Source organism: Halichoeres trimaculatus, unplaced genomic scaffold (genome assembly GCF_033239565.1).
Source record: "Halichoeres trimaculatus isolate MK-OKI-2021-1 unplaced genomic scaffold, fHalTri1.1 fHalTri1_scaffold_12, whole genome shotgun sequence".
NCBI lineage: Eukaryota > Metazoa > Chordata > Actinopteri > Labriformes > Labridae > Halichoeres > Halichoeres trimaculatus.
Window position 1 is genome coordinate 11188041 of NW_027437190.1, and position 24447 is coordinate 11212487.

Below are 24447 nucleotides of genomic sequence, written 5' to 3' on the forward strand. Positions count from 1 at the left end.
AAAGCAGCTAGAGTTACAGATTTGGCTGTTAAGTCCTCTTTACAACAAGGTACTGTTTCATTTTTTGTTTTTTTTTTCTTTTTGCTATCTGAAAGTTGTTTCTTTTTTAGTTGTGGATTTTTTTCACTGCTGAAAAAAAAACACAACACTTTGAAGACAACTACTATTACATGAATATTCACTGAAGCCAAGCAAGAAAATATACACTTGTACACAATATGTACTTTTTTTTTTTCACGTCCTCACTACCCTCATGGTTTCTCTAAATATTTTTCCCCAAAAGTCATCTGTTGTTCTGATACTCATTTAGTTTAGGTTATTGTTCCTAAAAAGTTTGTGTAACTTAAAACTGAGAGTGAACAGACAGGGTGAAATGTGTATCCGCCTCTTTCTGGCATCCCATGAACCCATTTCAACAGCAGTGCAGTTACAGCTTGTTGGAGAGCAGCTAAATTGGAGTAATAGAGCCTCATGCCAGACAATAATGTGAGTTAAGTCCTTTAGGGCAAGGAGCTGTGGAGATAGCCAAACAAAAGATAATCAATATCATATGGTGTGTCGCCTGGAGTCTAGACCAGCCCCTCTCCGGCAGACTCATCACATGCCTCTGAGCGCTCTTCTACCACCGATTCAATGTCAGACACAATGTCAGACAGGCAACACGTCCGGGCCGCCGTGTTAATTACAACATCAGCACGCAAATAAACACAGAGGTTATATATGACAGCCGTCAACACCAAGTGTGATTGCTTTACTAATGTGAGAATGAGCAGGTTGCATGACGATGATTATAGGTGAGTATAGACTTTGTATTTCTCACACGAGTTGGTGGAAAAATGTGGGAATTGAGTTGCTTCATATTGAGGTCAAAATGTTAATGAATCCTCGCTGAAGAAATTAAAAATAGCTTAAGTGTATGGATGCTGTGTGGATGGATGAATGTGATGAATTGTGTGGAAGTTATTTGAGTGGTGGGAATGATAAAAAAAAAAATGCACCCCACAAGCATACAACAATTTAATATGACTGAGTTTTGCTTTTTTTTTTTTTCCAAAGATAATCTAAAAAAAAGTTCAACACAGCACTGATTTTAAAAAGGCAGATAAAAGAGAAAAGTCAAACTGCCAGCCCATAAATAAAATAAAAAGCAAGTATTCATGTTAGTCCGAATGATAATTACAGAGTTCACTGTTGAATTGAAGGTCAGAGATAGTCTGTGAAGCCAAGACTGAACAAGGTTAAGAGAGGGTCAAGGCAGAGGCAGAGGAGCAGGGTGTGCATAAATCAACATACAACACTGTCCAACACAGAGCGATGCTGTTTCATCTGCATCGGCCAGTTCCCTGATTGGTGTCTTTTCTTCTTCATATTCTGTACAAACAATCTTAACCTCTTAAAACTTAGGATTTGCTAGCGTGTATAGAATTTCTTCCTCACATAAGCAGGAAACCGTGTCACTTGACCTTTTGTAAAGCAGGGAGGGGGAGCTGGTGTCCATTCTCTCAAGAAAACTCTTTTCTCTATGACTACACCTGAGGGCATGTTTCAAAGCAGGGGGAGAAGAAAGGAGCTGGAGTAACACAATATTACAGAGAAGCCATCAGTAACAAGCGGTTTATTTTATATGTAGCTTTACAACCAAATAAGTTTAGAGGATGAAGAAGAAATGAGCAAGGCTATATTTATTTTTGGAAGTGGAACTTGCCAATCAAAATGAGGTTTGTACAGGGCCAATTTACAGAAAGTATATGAGATTCTGAGATTAAATAAACACATTTCCAATATTGAAAAGTGGTATTTAACATTTACAAGAATGGCTCCTGCCTACCTGGGGTCCCTCATCCATGGTTACACTCCTTCTCGCCCTCTACGCTCTGCTTGTGAAAGATGCCTGGTGCTCCTGGCCCAAAGGCTCCAAATCTCTAGCCAGACTCTTCTCCTCTGTTGTGCCCAAATGGTGGAATGAATTACCTAACTCTATACAATCCGCAGAGTCTCTTTCTACTTGTAAGAGTTGTCTGAAAACTCATCTGTTCAGGGAACACTTGTAGTACTGTCGTCCCACTACCTAGGTTTTCCTCTGTCTAAAGTCTTGCTTGTGTTGTAAGTCGCTTTGGACAAACGCATCTGTAGCTAAACTGTATTTAACAGAGTGAATCAAAGTATCTGTGAAGAATACTGAAATATTATGTTCTTTTATTGTTTTAACAATTAACTCCCTGATCTTTTCAAGCATCAGCAGCACAGTACCAAGATTGTAAATCAACTGTACAAGAAAGTGTCTTTTTTTAAAGAGGGGCAGACTAACAAGCAGCCTGTGTACTTTTCTCCAACCTGATTGTTCTCAGCTGTTGTGTACAACTTCACAAGTTGATCCAGGTTCTTTATCTAAATGCCGACTGGCTGCTCTCCTAATATCACACTGTGTTGTTTTATTCAGATGGATTAATCATAGCATGTGATTACAATTTCTTTCTCCTAAAACTGTGATTTGATTGTCCTAAGATTACAGATTTATTCTCAAATTTTCTTCTAGATTAACCCACTTTATTTAGTCATATTATGATTTTAATGTTGTAAATTTGTGGCTTTATTTTCAAGTGTAACCTCATACATAAACAACTACTTTCTCTTTTAACTTAATTCTCTTAAATTGATGACATTATTCTTGAAACGTTTGTTTATCCTCATCATATCCATCCAAATTCACACTGGTGTCATTATTTTCCATTTTGGCAGCAGCAAGAAGCAGGAAGGAGCTGTGGGTGCTTGGATTAAAAAAATAGCATATTATTTTTGATCCTTAATGACACTCCAACTGTTGATTTAATGCTGACGGTCTCTATGAAAAGACAATATGTCATAAAATAACATTTCCATTTTTTTTTCAGTTACTGTTGAATTTTTTACTATCAAAACTTTAAAACATTTCTGATTTATATGTCTGCTGACAATGTTTTGTTTTTTCAACATTCTTGAAAACTTGTGTCTTGCTTTGACCTGGCACATTTAGTAACAAAACAAAAACACATTTAAGACTCCAAAAGGTCAGTTTGATGTCTTGTTGCCAGTAAATACATTAAAAATAGCTTCCAACCAAACCATCTTGTAATGTACCCATTAAAACATGAAAACACTTTAAACGAACAACAGAATTTAAGACCTTTTTATGCAAACCTTTATAGGTAGTTTTCAAGGAAGTGATGGCAGGCTTGTCTGACCTGAAGAGAAAAGTGGAAGTGATACTATGAGAAGTGGGTAAAAAGACAGTTATGTGAGTTTCTCGTATTAGACACCATAAACAGCATTGCTCACAGGGTGAGACACAGTGTTCTTTACAGCTTAAAGTATACAGCTGTATGGTTTATACACAGGCAAGCATATGTAGCGACGTAAACACAACCCACACAGATACCTTTTCCTACCCCCCTACCACACACAGCCAACACCCTCTCCCTCCCCTCGATCTCCTTTGAACCCACAAACACACAGAGCCTCTGTGTGTTTGAATTAAAAGGCTGAGAGTGGAGTGGATACTTCCCCTCCTCTGTGACAGGCTGTATGTAACAGGGTCGCTGTCACTGCTAAGATAAACCATGCCTGCACACGTGGCAAAGGTACAACAACAGCTCCCTGCCTGACTTGCTTGTTTGCCTGTGTGTAAGTCAGGCATGGGATCCTTCCTTGAGCCCTGCAACACTCTCACAGAATGACACCAGATTACATGATAAAATCCCATCGCTGTGATATTCTTGGTGTATCCCTCGTGGCTGTTTTTCTCTCATTGTTTGCTCACTGCACCTGAACATGCACGGCTGCCTTTGAATGAGACTACGCTGTATCTGGGGGAGTGGGAGGAGAGGGGGGTTACAGTAGTTTTGCTGTAGGATATATGCACCTTTTCAGTGTGTGTTTGCATGTGTGCACTTTGGGGACATCAGTTCTCCTGTGATCAGCGTGTGCACTTTTTAACCCTGTGTCATGTTTCTTATGTGTGCTCATGCAGAGAGTGTGCACATTGCATGCGTCCGTGTGTGTCTCTGTGTGTACAGGGCTATAGTGTGTGTGTGTGTGTGTGTTTTTAGAGTGATAATTCTGCTGAGAGGCAGGCAGACAGCAAGGGAGGGTGAAGGAGGAGGAGGAGGAGGAGGAAGAGGACTGAAGACAATGTGAGCGCTGCAGTATGATCCAGTATCCATCAGGCTGCCTCCTGCAGTCACCGCTGCTTAAAATGCACTGCCACAGACACACACACACGCACACACACCAACATACACACTCTCTTTCTCTCTCTGTCTCACACACAGGAAATGGCCTCAATCACTGTAGCTCACAGTCCACAGTTTCTCATTCCAGATGGGATTATGATGTTATTACTGCACGATTACACAGCATAACTATATTAACAACAGAACACAACCTAGGACTTCTCAATCAGTCACCTTCCCTTTACACTGAGAGGACTTTTCAACAACCCCTCCCTGACTCACACACAGACACACACACATGGACACACACTGTACACACCCTGAACCAACAACAGCAGGAGTCAGCCATTTACCTTTATCTTTATCTTCCCTGCTGCTGCCGCTGCTGAATGACTTATTATGAGCCTGATTTAACAATGTTTGTGCGCTGATGGATTGCCATTTTTATGTCTCTGAATTTATGTTGATCCGGTGACGCAACAAGGTTTGTGTTGGGGAGCTTTTGCAGGTGGATGTTGCAGCCCAGCTGTGAACAAGGCTGCTAAAATAGCATGAATGATTACTCATGTGGGTGGATCCACGCTCGCTTCCCCTCCCCGGCCTCTGGAATTTGATAAGATGGAAAGAAAAGGTGGTCAAAAAGAAAAGAGGAGACGAGAGGTGTGAAAATATCAGGAAAAAAATGGTATGAAATGAGAGGGGTTAAAGCAGGAAATAGATGAGATTCAAAATCTGTTTCAGATTGAGTCAACATGATAGAGAAAGAGAAGAGAAGAGTGTGAGGGAGCTGCACTTCTTCCTGTAAATATACAAAGAAGGAAAAACAAGAGAGTGTGTGTCAACTCAAAAGTGAATGCATTCACTCTGTGAGGCTTTGTGTCTTTTGAAACATCCCTGAAGAAAAAAGAAAGACAGTTAACACAACATGCTCAGAGCTGAGGGAAATTCACACAAAGCGGAGAAGAAATGAAACTGCTTCATTTTTTCTTTACCGACAAAAAGCACATCTGACTTTAAGATCTTTTTTTATTTCCTGTGCTGCTGGATTACAAGGTGTGGCTCTAAAGTACAATGGGGCTGTTTTGCCTTATTCAAAGGATGTAATGTGATAGCCCATAAATATTTCACATCATATAGCAAGACGTGGGCTTCCTCCTCCTGCTGCTCCATAATTCTGTGTTTGCTCATGGGCTGGTTAGGCAACAAAGCACAGAACCACCACTAACCCTCCCACCACCCACCCCTCACCCAACACTCCCTGAGGTGTCTCCTTGAGGGCTCTCCTTGCCAGCTGACAATTAGCATGTGGTCGCTAATGCACTACGAGCTAATTGAGCACAAGGGGGCTGGAGGTGTCAGTCACTGGAGGAGCCTTGTGATCACTGTGTAGGCTAGAAACAAACACTGGTGCCATTATAAGACAGGAGGGGATCAACTTTATTGAACCATTAAAGACAAACTGGTCACATAGTGAGCATTATTTAAAACACAGATGATTTCAAAATAAAAGAATACTTAAACATAAAAACAACCATAAACATGGATAATGAGCTGCTGGGTGGTTATTTTTCTGCTATCCAATTCCACATTTACATAAATTTGTTTGTCATCTTTTATAAACCTCCATTTAAATAAGATCAACATGCACAGATGCCATAGACAGTGATGTAAATCACAGCTTCCTGAAAACAGTGCACATCATAGTGTTGGATAGCATTGGTAGCTATAATAAGAGCTGCCTGGAGGTGTGCGTTTGTATCTGCCATGCATGCACAAACAGCTCTGCATGCAAGAATGTGCAAATGCATGCATGCATTGTTGCCTCCGTACACCATTTTTTAGAGTAAAGCAGAAGGCTCTCTTAAACCCTCATTTTTAAAGGTGAAGGTTCACTGAGGTATGTTTTAAAATGCTGAGTGGGTGACCTGCAGTCTGAAGGGCGTTTGACGAACGACAGAGGAGCTTCTCTGCCGAGCGGTTCAGAGAGGGAAAAGAGAGACAGAGAGAAAGAGGAAGAGAGGGAAACAGAGGCAGAGGACACCTTGGTGTGTGTTTGGACTGACATTCTCTTTGACTTGGAATGCAGGAATGAGAAGAGAAAAGAGCAGTTTTTAAGGATGACTCTGTTATAACAGGAAGTATCTGAACAGTGACTCACATTCTACAGGGAAAGACACAGAGCAGGGAGGAATCTGTTCATTGTGTTTCAACTCTGTATCACTAATGTGCATGTGTGTGTTTGGAATTATATCCATGGGTGTGTGTGAATGTTTCTCACATGCATTTAATAATAAGCGTCACTGATGATGTGTGCATGGGAGAATCACGTTTCTCAAAGCATGAAAGGACGCATTTCAGCAGCCATGTCCAAAATGCTACGGTGTGAGTGTATGTTCATGTTTCAAGAATCTACATCTTTATAATTTTGTGTGTGTGTGTCTGTGTGTGTGCTAAGGGCGTTTTGTGTTGTTGTGCTAGTTTTGAATTTGTCCTGCTGATCATGTTTCACTTGGAACTAACTTAGCAGACTGACATGTTTGAGAGTTATTTTGGATTTAAGCAGATAATAGTGTAGCCTGCAGGTCTCACTGGTCATTGTGTGTGTGTTTGTGTGTGGTGTGTGTGTATTTCAAGGTCCAGGGAGCCCCCACAGAGCTGCGTATATAAAGCACTGTACCTGCCGTTATAATTTAAGGGCTCACTGCTGATAAGATGTCTGTGTGTCTTAACTCACTACATCAGCAGTCAGCAACATGGCTCCCTCTCACTGCACACATGCTGAGCAAACAAGCCTGACCTCTTCACAACACCCACAACAACATCGTGAAGTGACACTTATTACACATGACTTCAAGATGATTTTACCTCATTTTAGAGAGCTGTGTCATCCTCTGGGGGAAAACTGTGATTGGTTTAAGTTTCTGAGCATAGACAAAAAGTTTTCAGAAGTATTAGAGTTTTCACAATCATGACAAATCAGATTTATACGTTCTGTAAAACTCATTCCATATTGTTGGGCTACTACATTTATTTTACATGTTTGTCAAGATTTTCCAGTCCTTCAAGGGAGTTACATTTAACCCTTTGTGGTCTGTCTGCCAAACACCTGTTTAATGTAACAGAATGTAATGTAATGGACTGTCATAAAAAAAAGTTTAGCTAAAGTTGTAAAATTAAAGCAAACATTGGCAGAAGCAATAGTGTCAAAGTTACCTGAAAATTCAATGTAATCTGCGACAGACTATTAAGCAAAAGGCAGTCATTGTGTTTTGTTTGTTATTGTCAGATGGGTGTTGAACAGGATTGGAAACCTGCTTGACTGAAAATGAAGTGGTTAGGTTCAAAAGCAACACAGTGTAGGAAACAACCTGATACATTTTATTTGTAAAGACATTTAATTTGAATTTAAATAGATAGACTCAAGAAAAAAATGCAGTTAAGAAAAAAAAGATGCCCATTCTCTGAATGTTTTTCATTTCCTCCTGCTTTTTTTTCTTTCTTTCCAAAAGCGGTGGCCTGCCAGCAAAGAATATGAAAATAAGCTCATGGAATAAGTAAACAAAATGTATTTGATATAAACAGGAAGTCAGCTCTCCAAGCCTTAGCCAGTGAATAGAATGATATGAACTTTAATGTAGTCATATTTTCAGGGATTTCCGGCCATAATGACGAGCTGAAGCCTCGCTACATTCTTATGATGTTTTACTTGGGCCCAGCTGCGAGTCTTTCTCATGTGGATGGGGGGTTTGTCTCTCCGGACATCCATGGAATGACATTGTGTGCGCGAGGAGTTTAACGACTTCATCAGTCATCAAAAACGCCAATCAGATTTGTCATGACATCACTTCAGATCTCGTCATATGTGAGAATAACTCGGTGAAATTATCATTTTCACACTCTTAACTCACTTTTGAAAGTGCTTGGCAGTATCAACAACTTTTCGCTGATGAGACAATGGCAGATAGTTCCATTTAATGCGAGAGGAGCCATTTGTCCGCAGAACAGGGGGAGTAAAGATAAGTAAAAACATTTCACAGCTGCTCTAAGTGGGAATATTTTGTATAACTTTGTTTCTTTTATTGAATATCTCGATATGAATCAAGGTTGTAGTCTTAGCCGTGAAATGATACGTCATTGGGCAAAAAACTCAGGTTGGAATTTGTATCCACCCCCACAAGACATAATGGTCTCGACCTACTCAATCATGCACTTCAGCATACACTGCAAAGAGCATGCTTTCACCTATAGGATTGTCTCTGCTTCTTGGAGTCACCCTGGATTACTGATGTGGACAAACCAGGTACGTTCACATTTTTGGCTTTCTTTATTTAGTCGTTTCCCGAGTCTTGCCGGGCCATCTCCTGGGCTCCGAGCGGACTGGAGGTGGAAGTCGATTGTCTGATCTTGATTTATAAATAGGTTACTCGCAGGAGAGGCTAGTGTATAGTGTTTAAATAAGAAAAAAATGTTTCGCCTCCTGTCGGGGATTTTGATAACGAAACGGAGCTAGAAAGGTGGTAAGGAATAATGTAATAGCCTATTACCGTACTTCACAGTCACACAACTTGAAGCAGTTTAATGGCACTTGTGATTTCATTGAGTCATGTCAAGCTCTTGAAAGCTGAGTTACATAAAGTCAGTTATTCAAACAACGATTGTAGAGATAGACTTGATTCATATGCTCCACTGAGGGTCTGAAAACTTTCCACCAGTTCACCACAATACGCACTCATCCTTTTCTTTATTTTGACAGCAATCTACACGGCATCAAAATCACACTCAAGTGTGACAAATAGAATCAAAATTAGACTTTACAACATATCCAGGAAAGGGAGGAACACTACTCTTTCTCTATTCAAAGATTGTTTTATTCACTCAGAGACAGACACAGGGTGGAGGTGGACGTTAAAGGGAGGGGTGAGGGGGGTATATCCATATTAGGAAGTCGTGTCCTACATAATAGACATGGCACAACTGCCTCCGAGCAAGGCACAGGTGCCATGAGCTGCTGAAGGTCTGCTTGTCACCATGAGGATGTGAAACCACTGGAACATCTCTGCTGTGTCGTGTTTCTTCTTCTCCTTTTCATCTCTGCGCATATTTAAGCTCTTGCAACTCATCTGCATGCGGAGTGCGCGCGCGCGTGCATGCGTGTTGGGGGGTGTTGCGGAAACATGTGGCGGAGGAGGAGAGAGAAAGAAGGGGGGTAAATTTTGTGAGTTTGTGTGTGGTTGTGTGTGATGGGGTCCGGGTGCATGTAGCCCCCCCCCCCCCCCCCCGATGATGCACCGACACTGTGATCCTGCTGTTATGGCAGGTGGGGGGTCCAGCACAAGACAACTGAAGACGTCCTCTGGGTCTCCTTTAACTCCTCAGTTTGGGTGGAGGGGTTAGTGAAAGTATGTAGACCGATCACAGATAGTGATATCTCCCCGTGGCACCAGATATGTTTTACGCACGAATCCTTTTGCGCATGTACGGCATTAAGGCTGTTGTCACTGAGGGGGGATTGTTCAGTGTCACCTCTTTTCTTTTGTGTTGCACCTTAGACTAAACACACACACACACACACACACACACACACACACACTCACACGGCAGCGGATGAATCCCGCTGATAGGAAGCGATGGAGACATACATGAAACACAAAGACGCAGTGAAATGGGAGGTCTCTCAAGTGTGGACCGTGGCTCAGTGACAAGGGACAAACTTTTCGGCTTCTCCTTTTTTCCGCCTTCGCGAATTTCCTCGCACATTTATTTTACACACACACACACACACACACACACACACACACACACACACACACACACACACACACACACACACACACACACACACACACACTTGTGTAGCTTCTTTCCTATCACGATGCGTTCAGGTGCTCTCATAAGCTCCGCCACGTCCTTTATCAAGTTGCAAGACTTAGATAACTCGACCTATTCTTTAAGAGAGACACGCAGGAAACATATTATCCTATCATTAAATATATTTTTTTCTTACACGTATTTATCACTAGACCATATGTGTGACTTTACTTTGAACTCTTTACTACAGACGACTAAGGTATGTAGGCAGTGGACCAAATCACTGTAATATAATAGGATGAGATCAGAACAGGAAGTTTTCTTAAAGAACCCCCCCCCCCCCCCCCCCCCATTAGTTAATCACTAAATGTGTTAATGTCTGAATATGTTTGCCAAATTGAAAAAGAAGTGTTTTGAAGTGTCTTTTGCAAATATCCATCAGAAAACGAAAGCTACATAGTAACAGGAAAATAAGTCACTTTTGAAGATTTCCTGGGATAAACGCATAAATAAATAAAAAATAAAAAAATAAATACATAAATAAGTAGGATAAGTTGTGCCTGATGTTTTAATACCAGAGAAGTTACATGTGTAATCGAGATAATGTCTCGTTTGTAATGTGTGATAACGTAAAATAATGTCGCCGGGAATTTCACATTTATTTTAAACTGAAAGTAAAACAGGCGAGGTTGAGTCATATTTCGAGAATCAAACGTTGTTTATTAACACGATACATGTGAACTTCCAGTAGCACAGATGTGAGCGTAAAAAAACTCCAACTGTTCACCCATTCACTGAACTTACTACGGAATTCCGTCCTCTGTTTTTTTTAAAAACTTTGGAATCAAGCCATTTCCGACAACACCTGAAGGCAGCAGCAGCGAAACGACACGAGACAAGAGCGAGCGAGAGACAGAAGAGCGGAGAGGAGAGACAGACAGAGGAACCTGTGCTGTGCTGTAACACAGGGAGACAGGAATCCGTCAGAGATAGCCCGATAACTGTAACAGTTGAGCTGTTTTTTGCAGAGTTGAACCCCGGGTAGCTGCTGTCAGTCGCTGCACTGGAAGCGTCAGTGTCTCCTCTTATCTCTGTGGATCTGGACTCTTTACGTTTGCTTTTGGAGAGCTGCACCGGTCTCCTCTGTGTCTGCGCGAGTGTTTGAGCCCAGCGGTGTTTGAACTGGTAAGGAAGTGACTGTGTATAATTAGTATTGTTTGTTGTTTTGAGGGTGCGTTCGTCCGTCCTTCCACTGCAGCTGCTTTAAAGTGCAATCTTTTGGCTATTAGAGACTCTTAACCTATGGCCATTTCCTTTAAGAGTGGAGGCACGACTGATTGAGAAAAACGGGCAGCTAAAGTACATGTGCTGATAAGGGTCATTTTGAGGAATGTTTGGCTGATAAGAAGAGAGTGAGACCTTGCAAAAACAGGGAACAGCATTTCAATGACAAGTACAGAAGGACCACAGCAGAAATGACAGAATAAACTGAATTTTAAAAGGAATTTAACTGCGATATTTTAAGGGATATAACACTTGTTAAGTAGATTTAGATGGCTATAAACTTGCAAGGAGCAGCAGTAGCATTCAGGTGAAAACTATGGCTGTGCCATAAGTGATAACAGGAGCTAACATCCATAAAAGGTAGAGATAAGGGCACAGTTAATACTGTAAATATTAAAGATGTATTATTATGAGTATAAAATAGGATTGTCATGGTGATCCTCCCTGAGGGCCAGCTGGAGTAGTTATCAGGGGAGATAGTTATGTAAAAGCACAGGAGAGCGTGTGTGTTTGTGTGTGTGTGTGTGAGTGTGTGTGAGTGTGTGTGCACACCTAAGCCAAAAACCTGAGTCTACTCCGAGTTATTTATAGTTTAATGAACAGGAATTAAATAGAAAATATGTGGGCGTGGTCTTATCTGGTGTTGCAGGAGTTTAGGATTCACACAATCACCTTTGTAGCGCTGACACACACAGCACCCCCCCCCCCCCCCTTCCCAGTACACACAGCACAACATTTATAGTCATGTTGTCACCAGTGTCTTGTCCAAAGGTGTTTTTTGCATAGTGCTTCCTAACTTCTTTGTAGTCTGTGTGAGTAAGTGGTCTGTGTAGTGTTTCTTTAGCACTTAGGTAATAATCTTTTATAAACTCACAGTGTGCACAGTATCATCCACTCTGAGTTTTCTGTACTTGACAGCATTTCCCCCCCTCTCCTTAAATATTGACTTTCTGCAGTGTGCTGTTTTTCTGTCTTGGTGTTTAAAGATACAGTATATTCTCCTCTGTCAGCACAGACACACGCAGAAAGAGATAGAGAGAGGGAGCTGCAAGGAGGGAGGGAGGGAGGGAGGGAGGAAGGGAGGGAGGCAGAGCGTTGTTTTGCAGACAGGATTACATTGTCTCCCCCATGTCAGATTTCAGACACTGTGTTAAACATTTTTGCTGCAGCCCACAGCTCTCACTCTGTGGTTCAACTTGTGAACTTAACTCTTAACAAAAACAACAATCAATGATTCAACCTCTCCAAACTGACTGAGAGATAATAAATGGTCCTCAAATGCACCACCTGTTCTCTAATCCTTGAGTAGGGCAAGGAGTAAATGGACACAAAGACATTGAAGAAGTAAAGAAGTATTTCTTTGAATACTCTTGATCAATTTCCTCACAGTTTTTAGATCATGCTTTGAAATATGATACAAAAGAAAGCCTCAAATCTACCTGAAGATTTTGATGAGAGAGTGTTTTCTTACACTGTTACATCATGCAGTTGCTGAATGCAGTCATGTCTGAGATCACTTGTTGAGCATTGTTCAGAGAGGCCAAAGAGGCACATGAGCTATGTTTAAATATGTCATGCTCTGACTGTCAGATGCTATTACAAACAAGTTAAATCAAGTTTAAGCCACTTTTGCACACTAACAGGATTCTTTTCATGAGGGCCTGTTGCAGATGTCTTCTATTCACAAACACATCCCTTGGGAGCTCACACATGACTTGAGTAAAGTGTTTTGTATTTGCCTTCCACCATTGTGCCTCTTTTCATACACTGAATAAATGCTGCATACATTGGGCTCCTCTCAATAGAAGTATTTGACTTTTGTAAGCAGCTGTATGCTTACTTTTCTCTCCCTGTGCTTTTCATGATCAAACCCTCAACTCCACCATGACTCTATCTCTCCCAAAGACTTGACTGTTTTGCAAAGTTCACCCCCTACCCCCTCACCTCCCCCATGTTTTCCTGTATCTGTAGGAGTAAAATTAGCAAATTCATTTTTTTGTCTTCAGCCTCCAGAATGTGGAAGTGTTTTATTGGTGTGCTGAAAAACAATGAGGACAAGGCAGGGCTTTGTGGTGGCAGAAATGCATTTTTAACCCATGTGAATGAATGGCGCCTCACATTCCACAGCAGCAGGCCCTTTACTGAATGGCAGCACTAACTCGGCTGTTTTCATTACTCATTACTGCCTTGTGCCTTTTCACCGTGGACACAGTCATTTACCTTCACCAACTCTGAGGGGGTCAACAGCAAATGACACCCCCATCATAGGAAATATTGTTAGTAGTATCTCAGTATTCTGCTTTCAGCAATAAAAGTACTACAGTGCCTGTAAACACTGTGTGAGGGTGAAAGGTTCTGTTTAAGGTGATAAAGCCCCAGTAAACTATCATCCAGCTTCTTACTATCCCCAGATATGCTAAAATTTAGCCTGTGGCTGCTTTTGCTAGCTATTTTGGTGACTGATCAACAACTTCAATGTGTCACTTAACTCTAATGCTGTGCCATTTTTCAAGAAGGTGACTTAAAAACCCTTTAGGAAAAATAACAACGGCAGAAGAAACAACATACTAGCAAGTGTAGCTAGCATAGAAGTGCAGTCATCAGCTAAGTGAGAGCTACAGCTCTAGCTAGGCTATTTCCCTTGAGAGTTGTTGGAAACAAACAAACAAAAGAAAACAGAGCTGTGATGCTACTCACAGTGCTTCTGTGTTTGGAGTGAGTGAGTGAATTAGCTGCTGTTTGCTAACATTTTCATAAAAATGGGGATACAATTGCAGTGTTTAAGAAGTGAACAGGGTAAGTGATAAAGTCACAGTTATAGTTTGTAGTGTGTGCAGACAGTGTATAACAGATAAGTAGATGTTGTATTTATTCTTGTAATCCCAAACTTCTCGGCTAGTTTCTCTTTAGCTCACTGTTCTGTAAATCCAGGATGCGTTTGGTGCTGAGATGTTCCTTCCTTGTGATGAAAAGAAGTTTTTCTTTCTTTTTTTTAATGTGATAATGGTGAGTTAGCATGAACCAAGGTCTTTGTGGGTGGTTTCCAGCACCTTGTGGAATTCATGTCTGGAAGATTTCCAGAGCCAGCTAGCTGTGTTTTACATGTCCTCGCTTATGTCATGGATTGAATCCATTCAGTCCTTTTTAGAGTCTAATTGCTACCCTGCTTTGACTCTACTTTTTCATCTCAGTCCAAGCTGCTCCTGTTAGAGCAGTGAGGCTTTGAACTGAAATGAATATAGGAAAAAGTAAAGGCATCAAGTCACCAGACAGACATGTTTTCCTACCGAGCTGAAGCCTTACACGTCCTGTTCTTTCTCTCATCTCTTCCTTGTTATGCTTTAGATTGTATCAGCTCTTTCTACATGAAAGCAAAGATGTATCCGCCTTCACTGGCTTTAATAACTTTCCATGGCATATTGAGGTTGGATTATGGGAAGAGATGGCAAACAAGTGCAAACTGGTTTTGGTAGCTGTTCCTTTTTTTAGGTTAATACACAGAAATAAAAAAGTGCCAGATACAAAAATGAAGCACCCGTCTCTGTGCTGGTGGTCCAGACAGTCCCATCATTTTAATATGAGGTCTTGTGTTTGTTCTGTGGTGACGGCATCGATTCCCCGCTGCATGGTGGGGGTTTCCATTCTGAAAGGGCAATCTCTCTGTGTTAGCCTAGAAACACCAAGCTCCTGGATTAAATTATAAATGAGCCCTCCATGGGAAACATAGCACTTACTCAGAGGGAATTTGCATTTCCTGCTACTGTCATCCTACACATTTCCAGTTTATCGACACTTAAACAGTCTTGGGTGAAATTTTTTGAAAACTTAGGTGACAGGTGGTAGTTAATCCTTTTTTGGGTCACACCTGCATCAGTCAAACCCATTGTGATCGATTGAGTCAGCTGCTAAGCCAAGCAGCTCTGTCCAGGTAGTATAGAGTGAAGCCTGATGGCTGTTTAAATGAGACCCAAAGAAAATGATGTAGTAATGGGAGGATTAAGATAGGAGAGGGGTTGGAGTTGGTAGGGGGTAGGGGAGTTGTGTGGGTGGATTTAGGTTTAGAGCCATTACAGCCTTCATTCATGTCAGTGGGATAAGGGAGAGACCATGTAGTAGTCATGGTCTATAGGACTCAACTGTTGCACGTGCTGATTTTTTTATTTTATCAGCAAAACAGTGATATTCTGATCTGGGATTATAATGATTATGCTTTTGCAATGTGACAGATTCACTTTGTTCATCATAAAGTTCTTTGTACATGCGGAAAACCCCTTTACCGACAGCAAGTCATCATGGGACTCCAGAACTTCCCATGGATATTTTCACACATGTGGGTCATCAGAGCTTATTGTGAACACACGTGGTTAAAAATCTTTTTGAAAACAATAAAACAATTAATATAAATGTTTGTTCACATGTTCAGGCCTTTGAGGAAGCATAACATCCAAAGACTGAAATCCATTATTGTGAAACTCCTGAAAGATGAAACATGAAATAGATGACATAAATGTAGTAGGGGATATTTTTGAAAGGGGAAAAAAGGAAACCTCACACATTAATAACATTGTAGTAATATTGTCTCATTGGAAAATCTGATGTTCTCTGTTCTATGGGTAAACATTTTTTTCAAAACTTTATAAATAAATAAATATCCTATACAAACCATATACAAACATACCGGTTACATTTAAACCACAATTAACCTTTGCAAAGCCATTTTATGAGAAGAGGTAGCATAATTTTATTCCAGCTTTATGGGTGACAGTATATGAGGCTAAATAGTAATTAGGATAAATACATACTTACACAACTACAGTTAGGCAGAGAAATAAAGTCACTCAAAACCAAAGTTTTAATGTCATTTAAATCAGTGTCACTCATAAACTACATAGATGAAGAACTTTTTGTGAAGAATCTTGGATGGTGGTCATCATAATGGAATGCTAACTTATGGCTTTAACCTGCAAAGAGTGTGCTGCAATGCAAGTGCCTGTCAGTTGGATGAGCCACTGACAGGGCAGAGACTGTGTTTAATTAAGCTAAGGTCTTTTTACTTTAATGTGATGAAAATAAATAAATTATAAAGTTCAACTTTAGTACAGTTTTCACAATACAAACAAGTAATTGAAAACTTTTTCTCTACCTGCTGCGTTTCATTTGTACTCAGAAGTCAGAATTTCCAAGTTCTGAGTGGGAACGCACAACTGGAGCGCCCCTTGAGGTTGAAATTTCTGACTTGTAGGTCGGAGTACCCACACCAACCCCGAGTTCCCAGTAGGATATTCCGAGTTCAGGAGTAAACAGTAATTAAGCTCTCGTTGTACTCTCTCTAGTTTAGAATTTCTGAATAGTGTTAGTGTTGGGATGCTCTAAGTCTGTATATATATACATATATATGTATATATTATCGGGTTGGGTTTTCCAGTGGTACTGCAGATTTTTGTACATATGCTGTGCGTTCATTTTCTTGCAGCTAAGGAAGCTTATTAGTGCCAAAAAATTGTAAATTGCCAAAATATGAAGCTTTAACAGAGTTCAGGTGGTTGTCAAGTTGTATTGTTTGAGTGCCGGCTATAATAAAGAGATAAGGCTGCATACTTAGTCATGGCCACAGGAAGTTTATTGATTCAGTAAACAAATTCCCCTTTCCCACCATGCTAGATGGGAATGCTCTTTCAGTGCTAGGTCCAGTGTTAAGTTGGTTCTGATCACATTCTGCCTAAGCACAGGCTTGGCAAGGAGCCAAGAAAAGATGGTGGGTGCTGAGAGCACTTAAAAAAGGCAGAGTTGTTATCTGGTTTTCTTGTGGTGGTTGTGACATTATTTTTCCTGAATTTCTTTTCTGTGTGCGTTTGTGCACACGTTTTTGTGTGTCTGTGAACACGAAACAATGACAATACTTAAAAAATTCTTCCTGATGTACCATTATCCTTGCAGAAGAGGCAGAAAAAAAGCTAAGAGATTAAAACAGTACAGGCTGTTGTGACCCATTTGTTTTTGTTTTTCTTGGCCTTCTTCATCTTGCATGTGTAAATTTGTGTCTGTTGAAATGCTACTCCACTCTAAATTAATAACCCTGCAGACTATTTTCCAGGTCAGATTTCTACTGTCACAACACTACTGCTACCTCTACTACTGTCTGCTGCTACTACTCCTACTTCTACTTTGTCTATAAGATGTACTGATATATAATGATTTCATCTTCTGTGTAAAGGCTGGAGCCCCTCCTCTTTAACCAGCGGTGCATCACAGTGAGTGGCTGATAATCTGATAATCAGGGTTGGGTATGGCCTCCATCTATCAGTGCAGCTCTGAGTGTTTTAACTAAGGACAGTCACTGCAGCAGCAGCTTTTACACAAAGAGAAATCACACCTCCGCTCTAACAATTCAAAACCAGATTTCCACATTATCCATCACCATCGCTCATGTCGATTTTCCATCTTACACGTTATTGATGATCTGATGAAATAACAATCACTAACACACCGTGCCGGGCTGACCGTGCTGGATTCATTAGCTGTGCTTATCAGCTTTGGCTGACATAGTGATCATAGTTAATAGATTTCTGCCTGTGTCTATGAACTGACGCCTGGCATTGTTGCTGTGATTGCTGCGGGATTAAAGAAGAGAAATAAGCTTAGCTGGGAGAAATAGCCCAGAGAACCACGTGGCTGTGATCAGGGATTGAGAGAGGGAGAAAGAGAGCTGCCGGGGGAAGGAACAGCCCTCTTTGTCCAGCCCAGATGTCACTAGTAGACTACCATTATTGATCCATTGCATTACACATAAACACGCACACATGCTGTACACATCGTACATGCTCGTCATGCAGTAATACCTTTATAAGATGTGAATAAAATGGGAATTCAAACTGTCTGTGAGAAATATAAGCAATGAAAAAAAAAAATTGTATCTTACTCTATGCATCACATCTTGTTGACTGTTTCTTTGTTTAGGTTTTTCTTGCCTCTACACCCTTTCCATCCTGTCTATCTGCTCCATTTATCTCCCTGTAAGACCGTGGCCTTCCTAATGGCCTCCTCCATATTTGATGGGCCACACAAACTGTGCTTTGCAGGGGTGACGGCCGGGCTCGGTAGGGAGGGGACATGGCACCCAAACTTAATCCAAACTCACAGCAGCCCAGAGGGCATTAAGGGGTGGGTGGGGGTTGGGTGAACTGTTTCCTAAGCAGAGAGAGGCTCCTTTTTAGCATTCACCACTCTGCTCCAGTTCATAAACACACTCCAAATGGGAATGAAAAAGTCCACAAAAAGTCATGCAAATATGTTTCTTAATCATTTATGTTAATTCAAGTTTAAATGTATGGTTTTGGACATTTAAGGGGAATGTTGTGCTTTATTTATAACCACTGTAGAATAAATAGAAGTTATCAGTGGAGGTGATAGTTCATGTAGCTGTGCAGACAAAGAAAGGAGGGCCACCCATGGGAGTACAAACCATGTATTCAGAGTACTCAGAAATGAGTTTTCTCAGTAATTCCTGGAAAGTTATAAACAGAAATGCCAGAAAATGAGCTTTAGGGACTTTTGCAGTGAACTTTCAAAGGAAAAAACTGCTTAAAGAATTTTTTGAAAATATTTTCCATCTTTCATTCTAACTTCAGTTTCACTTTGATGCAAATATGTAACTGATGCTCCACCCTTTACACAAACACACTTATGTACACACATTGTCTTGTGTCCTATAAGGAAGTGCCTTTGTATGTCAGCAGAGTACAAAACTACTTTATGAAAAAGAAACTTTACTCTCTGATTTGTAGCCATTATTCCCCTAAGCTGCCCCACGTGGTCCACATCTATTAGTGTCCAAAAGTCTCTTCAATTCCCTTTACGGACAGAGCTGGACACAGTGGATGTAGTTAGTGCATACTGAAGTTTAGTGATGTTGCATGTCTGACCAACTCAGGGAAACAAGCTGGAAATGTCTCCAGGCTACTGCAGCTAATCATTCAGTGCACAGAAGAACTGATCGTTAGCCGCTGATGTCAGCCTAACCTTGTCGGGATGGGATCTAGTTTGCGTGAGTGTGTGTGTGTTAGAGTAAAAAGGGATGGGGGTGGGGGTACAGATAGGTATTTGGACTCCATCCTGTCAGAAATGTTTGTTTTTCCGATTATAAAGGTAGAAAGAAAAAGATGGGATTCTTTCTCTCAATTATGGGATCACGACTCAGAGATAAAAGTTTGCTTTTTAAATGAGCAGGACTTTTCTGTGGAGCAGTTATTGAGCAGTGCCTGCTCTCACCATTGTTTTGTCCTTTTGCTGCAGGAAAAGAAAAGAAATCCTGCTGTGGTAGGGCAGAGCCACTCATATGGAAATAAAGAGGGCAGTTAGACTTCTTGTTTACTGATAGAAACAGTTGTCTGTCTCAAAAAGAAGCAAAAGAATGACTCACAGTAACAAGTGACCATATTTTGCTGCATAAAAGCTTTGTTATCAGCCAAATGGGAGAGCAGCGAGGCTGATATAGGCAATAGTTCTAAAAGAGACAGTTTTTCAGTGTTTCTCTTTTTATGCTTTGTGCTCATTTGCGTTGAATAGATTGAACAGGCGTGTAGTTTTAGGTGCTTCTACAGGGTCAAGCAGGTTTAGGGTCATGGAGGACAGAGGTGACGATGAGGAGGGGGAGGAGGAGGAGGGTCGCTCATGGGCTAATGGGTTTAACCCGAATCCACATGTGGATTAGAGTTACAGTTTAACACCAGGAATGAAAGCAAGATGAATGCACATCAGATGCAAGCAGGTTTCAGGACAGACACATGCAAATGTACTCTGAGCGTCTATTTTCATGGAGGAGAGAAAGAAAGAAAGAAAGAAAACCATGCTCCCCTTCATTTCTATCCATATCTGCAAGATCGTAAAGAAAAAGTGACAGACAGCCTTGACTTCAAGGACAAAAAAAGTCACGTCACAGTAATAGAAATGTTTTGACTGTCAGTGATACATATGACATTAAGCTCTATGGAACGAGATCCTTGTTTTGCATGCCTTGTTCTTGTTGTCAAATCGTATTGCAGAGATTATTTCTGCTGTCGCCCAAAGGCCTTTTTTATGATACGATGGTAGAATAACTTAGCATTTAATATTTTAGCCTTTAGTCAACAAATGAATGAAACCCTTTGTAGGGTCAGAAGGAGGTGTGGAAGTGTGTCCCAGCTTTTTTGGATTGGCATGTCTCAGCTGGGGCTCTGACTTTTGCAGAGGTGGCATGAATAAATGCACACAGACAGAAAAAATAAATAGCATTAGTTTCCCTCCTCCATCTCCAAATCTACTTTGATTAACCACATTTACTTATACTGAAGTGATATTCTCCCAAAGTTGTATCAGTATAAGAGGCTACTTCACCCTGCTTAGCTGTTGATTCAAGCAACAAAATGCATAGAAACCCAGTAGCCACAGGTTGCAACACAGTCCAAATTTTTAATCTAAACCAGCAAGTCACAGATTTCAAATTTTGACGGAGGCTTAGGTATACCACCCCTGGCCATCCCTCTGGACATGCCCCTGCAGAGAGAGAGGCTGATAAAGTGCCTAAAGCGATTGGTGTAACTTGATGTCACTCAGTTAAGTCTCAAGAGAAGAAGCTTGTCGGTGGTTGGTATCTGTGGATGTGGGTCAGAAAGGTGACAAAGCTGTTAACAAAACAAATCCTCAAAAAGTACATCATAATTAGTTTCTTCCCTTTAGAAAGCTTAGATCTTAAAACATGTCATTTTTTAGTCTGTTATAGGTTTTAGTTTTGATCCAAAAAGGCTGGGTTTGCTGCTGCAGGCTTTTGGGTATAATGGAGTTGGATTATTGACATGGTGGATTGTTTGTTCAGGAATCTGTTGAATGCTTTTCTGTGGTTCCTGATATATTTATCAAAACTAACTGAGTACTGCTAGCTACACTGGATTGGGCACTCATTAACATCAGACCGTGTTTGTTTTAAAAATGGTTTAGTCATTGCTCATCTCTTTTTTTATTCTTATGTGGGTATATTGAGCTTAACTTTAATAAATCATAAAATAAATATTTTAATCGGAAAAAATGTCCCAAAAATGTGTTTATTTGGGGACTGTTATGATGGTGAAACAGGTATTAGAGTAACACTTTGAAGCCCTTTGCACACCAGACACGTATTTTTAGCACAAATTGCACGTTTATTTTTTTAAACCTACTTTTTTATTAATAATAATAATAATAATAATGATAATAATAATAATAATAATAATAATGATAATAATAATAATAATAATAATAACAATAATAATAATAATAACAATAATAATAATAATAATAATAATAATAATAATAACAATAATAATAATAATAATAATAATAATAATAATAATAATAATAATAATAATAAACGCACTTAACATTCGTGAAACAAATCTTAAAGTGCACACTTAAATGAAAAAATAAAACAATAAAAACAATGATAAAAACAGTAAAAAAACAGTTTTTTTAAGTGCAAGCTTTCACACTAGCAACGTTCTTTCACAGAGCAAAATTTTGGGTTTTAGTTTTTCAGACCAAGGTCGCTTTTTCCAAAGTTTCACTTGCGACACATCCAACCAATCAAAATGCTTGTTGTCGACACATCACATACCAAAACATTTGACATTGATTATGTTTGTGTCCCAGCGCCTGGTTCTTTGCGGCGACAGACATAAAAACTGCAAAAACAATGTTTACAAAGACATTGTATGGAGGAAAATAGCTGCGGAGATTGAATATGACGCCTCCAATTGTTTTGCAATTTCGTGCTTTTTATTGGCGCCGCCAATGGCGTGCAAAGGCCTTAAGGTGTATGATTGTTTGTATAGTTGATTGTATGAAAGGGACTGTACTGATACAGCTGGGTTTATTTGGGTTGATGGGGGTAGTAGTTGTAAAGTTTCAAATTTAGGTTTGAAATTGTACGAAAACCTAGATTATTGGTAATATTTGCTCCAGGGTTAGTAAAGTAAAATGAAGGAAATCAATCTTTGTTCATGGATACCAAAAGTGAAAACTGCTGCATCCAGAATAGCATGTGGCAGCCAAAACCAGTTGTGATGATTTATTGTGTCCATTTTGTTTACCTGGCTCTGAGCAGAAACTCCCTCCTCTGGATGTTTTCTCCCACATTGTGAGTCCTGAGCTGCTGTTTGCCTCTTACCTCAGTCCCAGCTGCCTTTCTCTTTCTCTCCCTCTTTCTCTGTTGGTCTGTCTGTTGCTTGGGGGCCTTGCAGTCAACTACACAGAGAAGAAGAGACCAAAGACAGGGAGCTTTTTACTACCCCCCACCACAACCCCACCGCCCCACATCCACTACCAGCAGCAGCAGCAGTAGCAGCACCTTTTTCCACTGGCTCTTGATGTTGTGTAAAGAATCCCCCGGCGCACTCACACCCTCCCTGCAGCTCTCCCTGTGGCCTCAGCGCTCTGTTCCCACATTGTATCCAGATGTGAGGAGGATAGTTGAAGGGAGGAAGGTACAGGGGCCCCTGGTAGTGCCCTCATCTACCCCCAGCCCCAGACTTGGAGCATCCCAACACTGCAGCTTCTCCATTATCGTCTGAAACCAGAGCAGATAAATTTGACCTGTGGAATAGATTCACTTTAACTATTCCCACATTTTAGCTTTGCTTTTGGTAATCCATGGTATTTCAAAATGTGAGCAAATGCACAAAAATCTTTTCTCATCCTCATGAGGCTGCTGTTTTATCCGAGCAACTGCATTTGTTTTTCTTACTTCAGCTAAAACCATGAAAATCTGCTGCTCTCAAGGCCGACTGGCTGTGATCATCTAATCCCTGGCCATAGACCTCTATTTAAAGAGCATAGCCACTAATCCCTCAGATTATACCTGACCAGCTCCACAAAATACCCAATTAATAGTCTTAGGAAAGGCCACAAAGGCCAAAGTCTTCCCTAAAAAACAAACCCTGATAAGTCAGGAAGAAAGATCTGACCCATTTATGGAGTCATAATCTGATGGCTTAGACTCGAACAGAGAGGCAGGTGGGGCACTGAGTTATCCCTGACAACAGGAGCATAGATTTGTTAATTTGGATTATTGATCATAACCTAAGATGTAAATTAACCTCAGACTTCAATCCATAGATGTAATGTTTATAATTAGGCTTGCCTGGTTACAGCTCTTTTCAAGTGAATATTGATTTTCACTGTCAGGTTTGAACCAGGACCACTAGCAGCTGGTGTGCTTAAGTTAAAATACCTGGATTGCAGGCACCACAGGCATCATTGTCCCAGTTAGATCTGATACATACTTGATGTATTGGGAGTTTTTGAAGGCTTGTGCTGCCAACACTTTAACAAAAGCAGCCGAGCATTTGTGCCAATTCCTGTATTTTTAAAACTGACATTTTTTTTTCAATGTTAAAACCTTTTGAGGAGATCCAAATATTCAGAGTAGGCAAGCTGTAACAGCAGTAAATGCAGCACTTTCATATTAAAACAAGTTTGTTCTCTTCGTTTTCAGCTCAGCAAGTTTGGTATTAATTAGTTTCTCTGCAAAGTTATCAATGAAGCTGCTTCATTCAAGCAAATCAAACATGTTATTGTAAGTTGCCTCTTATTGTCTGATTTATATGTTGTATCTAACCATCAGATACAAGCTCAGCAAGCAAGTTCAGAGCTCCTTTTGATGCTTGCAAAACATTTTATGTCCCCAGCTATATGTCTTGTCAGCCCAGTTTACTCTGGTCCATCTTGAGTTCTTTCTTTATAGCACTTGTGACTTCACTCTGACTTGTACATTTGCTGTGTTAGGGAAAGGAGCACTCAGACTTACTAAAGACTGACTCATTGTTTTTGTCAGTTTTTTAGCCTAAAGCTTCAGAAATGTGACAGCAGACGTGTCACGTCCAAGTGCTGTTTTCTTCAGCAGTGTCTGCCTGGACGTACAAAGACTGTGTAGTATGGGGACATAGTACGCTGTCGCTCATCTGATTTTGATAGTTTTGAAGCTTCTTGAGGCTATATTGTAAATTCTGAACTCAACCTACTTTTGTACAAATTAAGATGAGGTAAAAAGGTTGGCTCATTTAGCCTCTGCAGACAACAAGAAGTAGGAATGGGTACGAGTTAGAGAGATACCAACTGAATTCCTTCTGTAGCACCGAGT

At 40.5% G+C, this 24447-nt stretch overlaps 1 protein-coding gene across 3 annotated transcripts in view; it reads left to right on the forward strand.

Moving 5' to 3' along the window:
• The first annotated feature begins 8417 nt into the window (after positions 1–8417).
• Positions 8418–24447, forward strand: part of LOC141800822 (zinc finger protein 516-like) — a 60775-nt gene continuing 44745 nt past the window's right edge. For 2 of the 3 annotated variants that reach the window (XM_074683629.1, XM_074683627.1), the window contains exon 1: positions 10913–11201. The gene's annotated coding sequence lies outside the window, so the exon portion shown is untranslated. Of the gene's footprint in view, positions 8509–10912; positions 11202–24447 lie in introns of those variants that run through there. The other variant, XM_074683628.1, reaches the window with a different exon arrangement.